The following is a 15,566-nucleotide window of genomic DNA, read 5'->3' as shown; positions in this document are numbered from 1 at the left end:
AAGAAGAGCTGCGGAAGAAGGTCCAGCCACCGGACGAACGGTCGGGACCGGACGTCCGGCGCCGGAAGACGCATAGGACAAACGATGACCCCGCACCCGAGCCAAATGAGAGGACGTCCGAGGCCAGCGGACGACCGGCCACCTCCAGAAATCCGGCACTCTAGCGTCCAAGCCAGATCGAGCGAACGTCCAACGTCTTCCGAACGTTCGGCCGCCATGAGCCATCAGACGACCGGTCCTCAGCAGACATCCAGTACATGTCTGTGCATAGTGTTCGGGCCCGAGGCCCATGTACCCCTTCACTTTGCCCCCTTTTGCACTAAGACTATAAATAGACCTCCTTCTCCTCCTAGTTAGGGTTAGCAAAGTAGTAGCTCATTAGATATAGAGCTTGGCTCATCCATATAAGATCTACTCCACGAGAGAGACCACGGCCCCTCTTCGGAGAAGATCCACCTTGGATTCAAGACCCCTTCATGGGAAGATCCCCTCGTGGATTCAAGACCTCCTCATAGAGAAGAACCGGTTACCTCTTGTATCGTCCCTTGTTGATCGTGGATCATGTATCTCCCTTTGTGTTCATGGATCTAGCATATGTGTGACTACATCTTGTTGGTTTGAGTGTTTCTCTCGTGTTTCCCCTCGTGTTTCCCCTCGTGATTCCCCTCGTGTTCTTCGTGTTCTTCGCGGGATCCGCTCCTTTCGTGAAAGATCGGGCCACTAGGGTTCTACCCTACATCACGTTTGCTTAATTTATGTTTTGTAGAGAGACTTCAGTCTCATTAGTAGTTCTTCATGGGCTTTGTTGATTAGCTTGGGAATCCCCAAACAGAGGTCTGGTTCCTATGGAGGGTCTTGTAGATAGACAAGCTTTCTAGCCTTATTTTCTTTTCGTTGTCTGTACTCAGACAGGATAAGCATCTGCATGTGCTTGTTGCTTGTATGACTTTGTATGTTGGGTCATGAGACCCGTGTTTGTACTATCACGCTATGTATGGCTCCTCGGAGCCTTTTAAATAAATACTTTGAGTCATAGAGTTATGTTGTGATGTAATGTTGTATCTGCACATATCGAGCATATTGTGTGTATGTTATTGAAATGCTTTGGTATGTGTGGGATCCGACACCTAGTTGTTTATTCTTGGTAGCATTCCTTATGGGGAAATGTCTCTAGTGCTTCCACCGGAACACATGGATTGATCGACATGTGTCCTTATTTGCTACTGTGTCTGTCCCTACGGGGAAATGTCACGTGGTGTTTATCGGAGTCCTGATAGCTTGCTACAGCCTGGTTACACTCGCTGCTGACCGACACATGCATTGTTGGGTCATGTATGGATGCCCTTGTAAGTTTGTGCCACCTTGGGTTTACGACTAGTCATGTCGGCCCAGGTTCTCGGTCAAATGGATGCTAGCTGCACAATCATATACATGAGCCAAAAGGCGCAAACGGTCCTGGCTTAGGTAAGGTTGCAGCCGTGGGAATACCGTGCGTGTGGCCGCAAAGTGATATGGTGTGTTACATACTAGATTGGTGTGACATAGGATTAGGGTCCTGACATGCGCCCAAGGGGTAGGGCGCGCCCTGTTACCTTGCAGGCCCCACGTGGCTCCATCTGACCTAATTCCACTTCTATAAATTTGCAAATATTGGGAAACCCAAAGAGCCACCCGGAACACTTTTTCTGACGTCGCAGCCTTCTTTTCTTCCGTGATCCCATCTGGAGGCCTTTTCTAGTACTCCGTCGGAGGGGGAATCGAACACGGAGGGCGTCTACATCAACCTTGCCGCCCTTCCGATGATGCGTGAGTAGTTCACCATAGACCTACGGGTCCATAGCTAGTAGCTAGATGGCTTCTTCAGTTCTCTCTCTTTGATCTTTAATACAATGTTCTCCTCAATCTTCTTGGAGTTCTATCCTATGTAATCTTCTTTTGCGGTGTGTTTGTTGGGATCCGATGAATTGTGGGTTGATGATCAGATTATTCATTGAAAATAATTTAGTATTTTCTGAAATTTCTTATGTAACGACCAAACCTCGAAGGATTTGAATCTCTGTGCTTACCGTGCTAGTCCGTGGATCAAACTCGCAAGCACACACAGTATAGATGAATACCAGAATAGCAAGTGCATCATTTATTACAATGTATGATCCAGAATGTATAAAATAAAACAATCTTCATAGCACTTGGCTAGCTTTATTCAATCAAACAGCAGAATTGTAGCAGAAAATAACGATGAGTCCCATCATAGCCCACTGACGATGCTGAGTGCAGACTCGTGACCCTAACGGTACCTTACTCTTCGTCTGAATATCCTGCAACATGAGACGTTGCAGCCATATTGGTCAATACTTTGAATGTATTGGCAAGTTACACAGGAGTAATAATAAAGCAGACCTACATGTATATGCATAGTACAACAAAGGAAGGCTTGAGGGTTTATTTTGTAGAAAGTTGATTTTGTACTCATAACTACCTAATTGTCAAATTTTATTTAGTTCTTTTATTACTACAATTAAACACACAAGGTTGAGTTGGCAAAAAATCAACTCCAACCTACCCTTTATTAAGTTGCCCAACAAATTTATTAAGTGCCACATCTATCAAGATCATCCAACAACTGTAATGGCATAGTGGCTCAAATTTGCCCATAACCGGGGGCATGGCTAATCATGATTAGTTTTAATACTCTACAGAGTTTAGTACGCTTTACCCATTGGACACAATTTGAAGATTGAGACAAAGTCTTTCAGAAGAGGTTCCCTTAATCACCTGACGGCCACATCCCACCTACATATGCTACATCTGTCGACACTGTTTAGGCAAGGGTTCGAACAAATGATCAACTAAGCCAGAGCCCATATAGCCAGTGGCCTCACATGGAAGTTACTAGTCACAAAGTCTGTCTTATCTTTTTGAACATGGGCGGCTTTCCACTTAGGGTGCACTCTCATGAGCGCGTGGCCTTAGAAAAGGTGCAAGACCCCATGATGCCTTCTGTCATCACCAAACAATGCCACTTCTGCCCAGAGGTGAATTAAACCTTAATTACTACTCATTTAGTTATATATATATAATCCTCACATAAATTCAATGTATACACGAACCACCCCCGTCTACAAAGTATAGCAAAACTACAACTACCACGATCTGCATGACGGGGAGATAGCTCAACAACATAGCAAAATAATATAGTAATCCTATACATGCATAAATTCACTGTGTGGTATATACTACTGCATAGAAAACAATAGATAAAGGATGATCAACATGTAACTTGCCTTGGTTCTGGTTCAGAAAGTCACACTCCTGACAATAGCTCGCATCGCACTCCGGACAATCTACACGTTTCACAGAATCAACAAATCGAAACTCCAATAAAACCAACAGCAAGAAATAATTTCAAAATTTGAACAACAGTAGCACAAAAGCCTATACAAAACAACTACAATGCAGCAGAAACACAACGCAAAATGAATCACTCAGTTTCGTCAAACGGTTTAAAAGTTATGGCCTTTCGAAGGTTTGATTCAAATTCGAATGAATTCAAATTTAAAAGTGCAAACATGTGAATTTTTGGTACTATGATAAGCTACTGGTTTTTGTGAGTGCATAGGAAAAAAGAATTACCTAAATTGAATATGTAGACTAATAGTTATAGCAATTTGAAGTTTTGGTGCAAAACTGAAAAAAAAGACAAAAACCAATAGAAATCTCCTGGCCGTTTACTGTGCGGCACTGTAGCTAACTGCCATGTGGGAGCGACTGATTGGCCGAAAAGTAATCCTGCGCGCGTGTGCTCACCGAAAATAGAGGACGGCGGTGGCGGGTCAGGCGTCGGTGACGGCGGCTCTCCAGCGATCCTTCGGCGAAGGTGAGTGAGTGGGCGGCTGCAGCGTGGCACGATGGTGGTGAGGGTGGTGAAAACGGTGACGGGTTCGTCCTCTGTAGGCGACGCGGTGACGACAAAAACGATGGCTGCTCCAACAAACTCCGGTGACACGGCTAGCTCGCTCCCGTGCTCTGCGGCCAAAACGAAACCCGTCAAGAAGATGAGGGGTTGATGGGGGGTCGAGCAAGGCAGCGTGACGGCGGGCTTTGCTTTACGATGAGGGAGCAGACCGACAAGGACGACGACAGCCTGAGCTCCTCGATGAGATTCAATTCACCCAACAGGGGCGTCCAGTCGAGGAAGGGCGGGGGAAAGTGAGCGGAAGGGTCTTCCTAGGGCTTGGGCGTGATACAGGAGTCTCTAGCGTGCACAGGGTCGCTCGGTGGCTGGGTTCGACTCGGGCTCGGCCTCGGGTGCGCGTGCGGTGCGGCACAACGTGTCTGGCTCGAGGAAGGAGATGAACAGGTACGGGACCCACTAAACAGCGGGTGAAGCGATGGCGATGGGGGGCTGCGTACCGCTTCGGTTAGCAGCTGGGCCTTGGGCAGTGCGGGAGTTAGGTGGGCCGCGGGGCTGGGTGCTGGGCCACGCAGTGTGTTGCGCGCTGTAGTGCTGCATTTTTTTCTTTTAAACAAAAACCACAACAATTAAATAAGTAACCTAAAAACACCAGTATAAAATCTAAATAAAAATATATAAACACACAGTAACCCTACTAATATAAACTACAGGAACACTAGTTCCTACTCTAATGCAATTTTGAAAAGAGTTATTATGCAATAGGTCACATAAACGGCAACAAAGCCCTCAAATAAAATATTTCAAAGATTATGAAAAAATACCAGAACATATCAGATAAACTAGAAATAATATTCTGGACATTATGAACATTTTTAAAATAGGGGAGAAATCATGTTATCTCCACTCCAATAAACTGCCTTTAGTTGCATAATGAAAAGAATATTGCAGAAAAACAAATAATGCAATAAAAAATATGAGATGCATATGAATGATCTAATAACATCCTAATTTAGGAAAATTGGGATGTTATAAACTACCCCCCTTAAGATGAATCTCGCCCTCGAGATTCGGGCTGGCTAGCAAATAGGTGTGGGTGATCCTGCCTGAGATCTTCCTCTCGTTCCCAGGTAGCTTCCTCCTCTGTATGATGACCCATTGAACCTTGCATAACCTGATTGTCTTGGTGCGAGTAACTCTCTCAGTTGTCACCATAATCTTAACAGGTTTCTCCTCATATGTCAAATCACTCTCCAACTGAATTGCCTCAAGCGGCACCGTGTCCCTCAATGGAACATCCATCATCTCTACATGGCACTTCCTTCAACTAGAATACATGAAATACATCATGAACTCCAGACAAGGATTCTGGCAACTCCAGCTGATAAGCTACCTCTCCTCTATGCTCCAAGATCTTGTAAGGCCCCACAAAATGTGGTGTTAACTTATTCTTGATTCCAAACCTCTTAATTCCACGAAGTGGTGAAACTCAAAGGTATGCACGGTCTCCTACCTCATATGTCACCTCCTTACATTTTGCATCTGCATAACTCTTCTGTCTGGACTGTGCTATCTTCAGCATGTCACGAATCAACTTGACCTTCTCCTTAGCATCTCTGATCAAGTCTGGTCCAAAGAACTGATGCTCTCCAACCTCATCCCACATCAATGGTGTACTGCACTTTCTACCATACAATACCTCAGATGGTGCCATCTTCAGACTAGCTTGATAACTGTTATTATATGAGAACACTGCATAAGGTAAACTATCATCCCAACTAGACCCATAGTCCAAAGCACAAGCTCTCAACATATACTCTAAAATCTGATTTCCCCTCTCTGTCTGCCCATGTATCTGTGGATGGAAAGTTGTACTAAACTCCAGCCTGGTGCCCAAGGATTAATGCAACTGACGCCAAAACTTAGATGTGAATTGAGTACCTCTATCGGACACTACCTTCCTTGGAACTCCATGCGGACAAACAATTTTAGACATATAAATCTTTGCTAGCTGAGCACTGGTATAAGTAGTCTTTACCTGGATGAAGTGAGCAACTTTAGTCAAACGATCAACAACCACCCAAATAGAATCATGACCTGACCGAGTCCTGGGTAGACCTGTAATGAAATCCATACCAATCTCATCCCACTTCCAATCAGGTATAGGCAATGGCTGTAACAAACCTGCTGGTCTTTGATGTTCTGCTTTAACCGTCAAGCATACATCACATGTTGCAATATATCCAGCAATTTCCCTCTTCAGGCTAGGCCACCAAAATCTTTCCCTCAAATCCAAATACATCTTAGTATTACCTGCGTGAATAGAATAAGGTGAATCATGTGCCTCCTGAAGAATTAACTTCCTGATATCTGCATCTTGAGGTACCCAAATACACTTCTCAAACCAAATGACCCCATGTTCATCCTCGTGGAAATCTTCTGCCTTACCTTTAACCATGTTCTCTTTTATCTCAGTAATCTCCTTATCACCCTTTTGAGCTTCTCTGGTCCTGTCAAGGAAAGTAGGCTTTACCTCTAGTGTTGATAAATATCCCTTAGGAACCATCTCCAACCTGAGATTCCTGAACTATTCACATAACTCCGGTGGCATATCATCAATATTAACTGCATTAGCATGGCTCTTGCGACTCAATGCATCAACAACAACATTAGCCTTACCAGGATGATACTGCACATTCAAATCATAATCCTTAATAAGCTCCAACCATCTCCTCTGCCTAAGGTTCAAATCCTTCTGAGTAAAAATATACTTCAAGCTCTTATGATCAGTAAATATATCACAATGATTACCAATAAGATATGGCCTCCAAGTTTTCAATGCATGCACAACTGAGCCTAACTAAAAATCATGTGTAGGATAATTATGCTCATGATTCTTTATCTGACGTGAAGCATATGAAACAAATTTACCTTCCTGCATCAAAACACCCCCAAGTCCTTGACGAGAAGCATCACAATATACCTGGAAGTCCTTATGTATATCCGGAAGATTTAAGACGGGCGCTGTAACCAAACGCTGCTTCAACTCCTGAAAACTGGCTTCACATTCATCAGTCCAAACAAACTTCTTCACCTTCTTCAACAATTTAGTCATAGGCTTTGCAATCTTGGAAAAGTTTTCAATAAACCTCCTGTAATAACCTGCAAGGCCAAAAAACCTGCAAATCTCCCCAACTGTCATGGGTGTCTCCCACTCTGTAACTGCAGCAACCTTAGATGGATCAACTACAACTCCATTACCTAACACAACATGTCCAAGGAAAGCTACCTCATCTAGCCAAAACTCACACTTGCTGAACTTGGCATACAACTGATATTCCCTCAATTTCTCCAATACTAAACATAGATGCACCTCATGCTCTTGCTTATTCTTGGAGAACACCAATATATCATCAATGAAAACAACCACACATTTATCCAAGAACACCATAAACACCTTGTTCATCATATTCATGAAGTATGCTGGGGCGTTAGTCAATCCAAATGACATAGCAGTATATTCATACAACCCATACCTCGTAGTAAAAGCAGTCTTGGCAATATCTTGCTCACGAATCTTTAATTGATGATAACCAAAATGAAGATCAATCTTAGAAAACACAGTAGCTCCCTCAAACTGGTCGAACAGATCATTTATCATAGGTAAAGGATACTTATTCCTAATGGTTACCTCATTCAGAGAACGATAATTAACACACATCCTCAAGGTCCCATCCTTCTTCTCCACAAATAAAATTGGAGCTCCCCAAGGTGATGAACTTGGGCGAATAAATCCTTGTGCCTGCAACTCTCTTATCTGCTTCTTCAATTCCTCCAACTCTTGAGGAGGCATTCTATATGGTCTCTTTGCAATTGGTCTAGTGCCTGGTATTAAATCAATAAGAAACTCAATATCTCTATCTGATGGCATACCTCACAACTCCTCTAGAAACACATCTGGATAATCCCTCACAACTGCCACCTCTTCCAGGCTACCCCCCTTAAGAGAGTTCACCTGTACCTGATTACGTTTATACTTACATACATATTTGATCCTCTTCCCTCCTGGTGCACTGAGAGTAATTGATCAACTGGCACAATCAATATGACCTTTATATAACTGCAACCAATCCATACCCAAAATAATATCCAGACCTTGTGAATTCAGTATAATCAAATCTATAGGAAACTCATGCTTCCCAATAGATAAAGTTAACTGATGACAACCAACACCTGCTATCATCTCAGCTCCTGGGGAACTCACTCTAATAGGCATACTAAGGGTTTTGGTTGGCAATCCATGTTTATCAACAAATACCCTCGAAATAAATGAATGTGATGCACTAGTATAAAAAAGAACAAGTGTAGGTACTGAATTAATCAAGAACTTGCCAATCACTGCATCAGCTTCATTATAGACCTCCTCAACATTAACATGGTTTACATGACCCTTTTGGAAGGGGTTTGGCTTGCTGGATCCTGGGTTGTTCACCCCGGGGCAATCTGTGGCATAGTGCCCCATAGCCTTAGACCTGAAGCACTACACCTGACTCAAATCCCTTAGCGCACGTGTAACCCGTGGTTCTGGTTATTGTTCCCTCCATTTCCATTACCATCCATTACAATTACCATTACCTCTGCCATTGCCATTGTTACTCTTGTGCCCATTATGATGATGATGGCCATTATGGTTGTGGCCATTCCCTCCATGATGATTATGATCATTACCTCAATGATGATTGTGTCCATTACCTCCTTGATGATTATGCTCATTACCTCCATTACCATGATATGAAGTGTGTGGCTTATGTTGTGGTCCTGATTATACCTGTTAGTGTTGTTGTACTTCCTCTTGTGATTCTCTATGGCCTGATGCTTCCCCTCTAGCATAATAGCCTTATCAATCAGATCCTGGCAATTATTAAAAGTGGCCATTGTCAACTGAAGGCTCAACTCATCATTTAGGCCCTCCAAGAATTTCTCTTGCCTAGTTGCATCAGTGTTAACATCATTAGGAGCATAATGTGCAAGATTATTAAATTCCTCCACATACGCATTAACTGTGCGACCTTCCTGGTGCAAACTACGAAACTCCTTCTTTTCCAGACTCATAGCACCAGCAGAAACATGTGCAGCATGAAATGTTGTCTGAAACTGCACCCAAGTGATAGTAACAATGGGATAAGTGACCAAGTAATTGTCCCACCAAGCTGCGACAGGACCCTCCAACAAATGTGAGGCAAACCTCACCCTCTCTGCATCTGTGCATCCAACCATCTCCAGGTTCCTATTGACTGCATGGAGCCAATCATCAACCACAATAGGTTCAGGGGAACTGGAGAACCTCTGAGGATTCAACCTCAAGAACCTGGTAAGCATATCCACTAGTGGTGGTGGCGGAGGATTGTTGTTGTTATTGTTGTTTTTGTTGTTGTTGTTGTTTTTATTGTTGTTCTGGTTCTGTACAAGCAACTGGATCAACTGAGCCTGCCCCTGAAGCAATTGCTACATGTATGGCGGTACGTCATTGCCATTGTTGTCTCCTCCTGAACCATTGCGTCTATTCTCTCGCCTCGGCGGCATATGGTGGGCAAGCAAAGATGAGTTATAGATATAATAGGGACAAATACTATGTATATATAAATATATTCTACCCATATGCATAATATGATCAAGGCAACAAAACACAACGATGAATAACACCAACAAACAAACAACAAACAATAAGATAGTATTATATATATAGTCAAATAATTTTGACAATAAGCAGTTTAACAAACAAACTACCAATCAAGCAAACAATCTAGTATCTTCATACCACGAAGGTTGGCATAATCAAATACGCTAACATGATAAAGTTGAAATATAAAACAAGCATGAATGGTGGTCTCACCACTAGTTCCTACTTAACTGGTCAAGATACTCGAGGGGGCTAACTAATAAACAACAAGAAGTATAACTAGTTGATAAAATAATGTTCACTCCTATGGCTTTTCTAATCCATTTTTCTAGGGTCACGTCCTACTGTCAACACACTGCTCTGATACCATCTGTAACGACCAAACCTCGAAGTATTTGAGTCTCTGTGCTTACCATGCTAGTCCCTGGATTAAAATCGCTAACACACACAGTATAGATGAATACCAGAATAGCAAGTGCATCATTTATTACAATGTATGATCCAAAATGTATAAAATAAAACAATATGCATAGCACTTGGCTAGCTTTATTCAATCAAACATCGGAATTGTAGCAGAAAATAACGATGAGTCCCATCATAGCCCACTGGCGATGCTGAGTATAGACTCGCGACCCTAACGGTACCTTACTCTTCGTTTGAATATACTTCAACATGAGACGTTGCGGACATATAGGTCAATACTTTGAATGTGTTGGTAAGTTACATAGGAGTAGTAATAAAGCAGACCTACATGTATATGCATAGTACAACAAAGGAAGGCTTGAGGGTTTATTTTGCAGAAAGTTGATTTTGTCCTCATAACTACCTAATAGTCAAAAAAATTAGTTCTTTTATTACTACAATTAAACACACAAGGTTGAGTTGGCAAAAAATCAACTCCAACCTACCCTTTGTTAAGTTGCCCAATAAATTTATTAAGTGTCACATCTGTCAAGATCATCCAACAACTGTAATGGCATAGTGGCTCAAATTTGCTCATAATCAGGGGCACGACTAATCATGATTAGTTTTAATACTCTACAGAGTTTAGTACGCTTTACCCACTGGATCCAATCCGAAGATTGAGACAAAGTCTTTTAGAAGAGGTTCCCTTAACCACCTGACGACCACATCCCACCTACATATGCTACATCTGTCGACACTGTCTAGACAAGGGTTCCAACGACTGATCAACTAAGCCAGAGCCCATATAGCGAGTGGCCGCACATGGCAGCTACTAGTCACTAAGTGTGTCTGATCTTTTTGAACATAGGCGGCATTCTGATACATCTCCAATGTATCTATAATTTTTTATTGTTCCATGCTATTATATTATCTGTTTTGGATGTTTATGGGCTTTATTGTGCACTTTTATATTATTTTTGGGACTAACCTATTAACCTAGAGCCCAGTGCCAGTTTCTGTTTTTTCCTTGTTTTAGAGTATTGAGGGAGTCCTGGATTAGGGGGTCTCCGAACAGCCGGACTGTTGGACTATGAAGATACAAGATTGAAGACTTTGTCCCGTGTCCGGATGGGACTCTCCTTGGCATGGAAGGAAAGCTAGGCAATACAGATATGTAGATCTCCTCCCTTGTAACCGACTTCGTGTAACCCTAGCCCCCTCCGGTGTCTATATAAACCGGAGGGTTTAGTCCGTAGGACAACATACAATCATACCATAGGCTAGCTTCTAGGGTTTAGCCTCTACGATCTCGTGGTAGATCAACTCTTGTAATACTCATATCATCAAGAACAATCAAGCAGGACATAGGGTATTACCTCCATCAAGAGGGCCCGAACCTGGGTAAACATCGTGTCCCCTGCCTCCTATTACCATCCGCCTTAGACGCACAGTTCGGGACCCCCTACCCGAGATCCGCCAGTTTTGATACCGACATTGGTGCTTTCATTGAGAGTTCCACTGTGTCGTCACCATAAGGCTTGATGGCTCCTTCGATCATCGGTAGCGATGCGGTCCAAGGTGAGGTTTTCCTCCCTGGATAGATCTTTGTATTTCGGCGGCTTCGCACTGCGGGCCAATTCGCTTGGCCATCTGGAGCAGATCGAGAGCTACGCCCCTGGCCATCAGGTCAGAAACTTAAACTACACCGCCGACATCCGCGGAGACTTGATCTTCGACGGATTCGAGCCCGTGTCAGGTGCGCCGCACAGTCACGACGAGCACGACGTAACTCTGCCGTCGGACAGTGTTTGGGAGATCGCATCTGTAACTACTCCGTCCTTCAATCTGGAGAAAATTGCGCCATCCAAGGATGGAGGGATAGACCCCGCCATGGAGGCCGCACTCTCAGTGGCGATGGAGCCGGATACTGACTTCAGCCCTTATGAGAGCCGTGTCGCCAAACCACTGGATTCGTCTCCGGCCACGGACTCCGAACCACCTGCATCCGTGCCCATCGAATCCGACTGGGCATCGATCATGGAGTTCACCTCCACGGATATCTTTCAGCACTCGCCTTTTGGCGATGTGCTAAATTCATTAAAGTCTCCCTCCTTGTCAGGAGAACCTTGTCCGAACTATGTCCGGCTAGAATGGGATACAGACGATGAAGAAATTCCCTGCCCGCCCACCACCCACTTAGTAGCCACTCTTGACGACTTAACTGACATGCTCAACTTCGACTCCGAAGACATCGACGGCATGGACGAAGATGCAGGAGACGAACAGCAACCAGCGCCCATAGGGCGCTGGACAGCCACTTCATCACATGACATTTACATGGTGGATACACCCAAAGAAGGCAATGTCGAAGAGACAGCGGAGGATGGCCCCTCCAAGAAGCAACCCAAGCATCGACGTCAGCGGCGCCGCTCTAAGTCCCTCCATAGCAAAAACAGCGATAACAACGCAAGAGAAAATAACACACCAGTCGACTCCAAAGGAAACGACGACCACATTGCCCCGGTGGCAGAGCACGATGAAGCTGCAAGCGGCGAACATAGTATGGATCCGACGTCCGAACACGGCGACGCCGAGTATAAACCTCATCAAACCCCCTCTGGGAGGAAAACAGTCCGGACGAAGATGCACACATCATCCCGAAAACGCACTTGGAGCAAGAGAACCTCCGCAGATGGGTTATTGCCACAACGAGGAGTCTGAAGAAGCAGAAGCAAAGGCTTAAGGCCGCACAAAATACACTCAACAGCAGGTGGAACAAAGTGCTCGACAATGAAGCACAGTACGGTGGAAGTTACCACACAAAGAGCTATCCAAAGCGCAAGCTGTTACCTGAATTCGACGACGAGGCCTTAGATCCCACACAGCCAAAAAATGAAACGGCCAACCGGCCGGATCCACCACCTTGTGACCGCGATAGAGCGGATAACAAATACGCACATAAGTCAACACACGATGTACATGAGGACTTGCGCCAAAATCCGGTATGACCAGATCCATCTATGGATCTAGGAAGCGTGCTCCGGCACAAAATCAAAACCAAATACCACAACCGTCCGAATGCATTGGTACATCCAAGTACAGGGGTGCTGCACACCCCCTATGTTTCACCGATGAGGTGCTGGACCTCGAATTCCTAGAAGGATTCAAACCAGTGAACATAGAGGCGTACGACGGGACCACAGACCTTGGAGTCTGGATTGAGGATTCTATCCTCCATATCCATATGGCTCGCGGAGATGATCTCCATGCCATTAAATACTTGCCCCTCAAGCTTAAAGGACCAGCTCGGCACTGGCTGAATAGCCTCCCCAAAAACTCAATTGGACGTTGGGAGGAGCTCGAGGACGCTTTTCGGGCTAATTTTCAAGGGACATATGTCCGACCTTCGGATGCAGATGATTTAAGTCATATAATTCAACAGTTTGGAGAGTCCGCCCAAAAGCTTTGGAACAGGTTTCTCACCAAGAAGAACCAAATCGTCGACTGTCCGGACGCCGAAGCCTTAACAGCTTTCAAACACAGCGTCCAAGACAAATGGCTCGCCAGACACCTCGGCCAAGAAAAACCAAGAACAATGGCAGCCCTAACAAGCCTCATGACCTTCTTTTGCGTGGGCGAAGACAGCTGGTTAGCCTGTAGTAGCACCAGCGACCCAAGCACATCCAAAGTCAAGGATGGCAATGGAAAACCACGACACAATAAAAACAAGCGTCGAAATAAAGAAGATAGCCCAGATAATATGGCGGTAAACGCTGGATTCAGGGGCTCTCGACCAGGCCAGCGGAAAAAGCCTTTCAAAGGTAGCAGAGACGGACCGTCTGGCCTAAACAAGATTCTTGACAAACTATGTCAGATTCATGGCACCCCCGATAAACCTGCAAATCACACCCACAAAGAATGCTGGGTCTTCAAGCAGGCGGGTAAGCTAAACGCCGAACACAAGGGGGGAGACACCAAGCGAATACGAGGACGAGCCTCTCCAGCAAAGCACTGGAGGACAGAAAAAATTCCCGCCAGAGGTTAAAACAGTCAACATGATCCATGTGACGAAGAGGAGAAGCAAACATGCATTTCGAGACACACTCGCCATAGAGCCCGTCACCCCTAGGTTCAACCCCTGGTTGGCCTGCCCGATCACTTTTGATCGCGGGGATCACACGACGAGCATCTGGCACAAAGGATTGGCTGCCTTGGTGTTAGACCCAATAATAAACGGATACCATCTCACACGAGTCCTCATGGACGGCGGCAGTGGTCTAAATCTGATATATCAGGACATAGTCCGCAAAATGGGGATAGACCCGACAAAAATAAGCCACCGTACTACTACCTTCAAGGGAGTAATACCAGGCCTAGAGGCTCGCTGCACGGGCTCTCTATTACTAGAGGTTGTATTCGGTTCTTCCGACAACTTCCGAAGCGAAAGGTTAACTTTCTACATCGCTCCATTCCGAAGTGGCTATCAGGCACTACTCGGAAGAGCGGCTTTCGCTTGTTTTAATGCAATCCCGCATTACGCTTCTCTCAAGCTTAAGATGCCCGGTCCACATGGCACCATCATAGTTAGTGGAAATACTGAGCGTGCTCCATGCGTGGAAGAATGTGCGGCGGCTTTAGCTGCCGAGCACTAGACGGCCTCACCAACCAGAAAAATGACAGGTCGTCAAGACCATGGACACGGTTAGATGAGCCCGGTGCACCACTAAGTATACATGAGATTGGTTTGATGATCAAGCCCTCCTAGACGATGACAGTCGTGCTACACCCATTCAGGACATGGCACAATGGAGACACAGGCGCAGACGTGCAGCAGGGACCCGCTCAAAGGTTTCTTTTTAGATTAAGACCCTGCGTAAACCTTTTTTACTGTCTCTTGTTGTTAACATCCTTCGGATACTCAATACAACTGAGAAGGATGCCGACGTATTGGCATGTGGCCACGTCAGGATATTGCACGTACCTGGACACATGGGGTTTATTATTAAGGGCATTGTTCAGCCCGACATATGTTATAAAGACCGAATACCTTAGGGAGTGTTCGGCGTCGCGAGTTTGGCCTTATATGCATCAGCTCCGAATCATGTCTTTGGTCAAATGTTGGGTTTGCCCGGCTCCCATGTTTTGGTACCTTACGTTCCGCTATATCGGCTAAGGTAGCACTGGGAGAACTACTGCGATTGTGTCCTGGTTCATCCGGATGAGCACCTCAGTAGAGAAGCTGAAAACTGACTATCATGATATAGCACGAGACTGGTCAACCACTCGATGACTCAGCGGAATCTTTGGGATTCCTCCGCATTAACGAAGGGCCGTTTCCCGGTCATGTACGTACGCGCCCCGTATTCGGACGAGCGCGGAAGTACCAAGGGCTATATAGTAGCCCCACCATCAAACTCCTATGGCTAAGTGAAAGTGTTAAAGCAATATAGTCTGATTGCCTCATTCGCTGCGCTACCACCTCCTTAATGGACCAAGACGTTGGATCAAGTGTGAATATGCCTTTTTTGCGAACACCCCCGCATTATATGCATGGGGGCGGAAGCCAAT

The 15,566-nt window shown here is 45.0% G+C and overlaps 1 long non-coding RNA gene across 1 annotated transcript; it reads right to left on the bottom strand.

Annotated features, from left to right (window-relative positions):
• Positions 1-3,284: 3,284 nt before the first annotated feature.
• On the bottom strand, positions 3,285-4,210 carry LOC123112062 (uncharacterized). The gene is made up of 3 exons (XR_006455104.1): positions 4,126-4,210; positions 3,808-4,026; positions 3,285-3,344 (listed from the first exon to the last, which is right to left on the bottom strand). It is a non-coding gene; the product is annotated as an uncharacterized lncRNA (long non-coding RNA).
• Positions 4,211-15,566: the final 11,356 nt, after the last annotated feature.

This window comes from Triticum aestivum, chromosome 1A (assembly GCF_018294505.1).
Source record: "Triticum aestivum cultivar Chinese Spring chromosome 1A, IWGSC CS RefSeq v2.1, whole genome shotgun sequence".
Classification (NCBI taxonomy): Eukaryota; Viridiplantae; Streptophyta; class Magnoliopsida; order Poales; family Poaceae; genus Triticum; species Triticum aestivum.
This window is presented reverse-complemented; position numbering and strand designations above follow the sequence as displayed.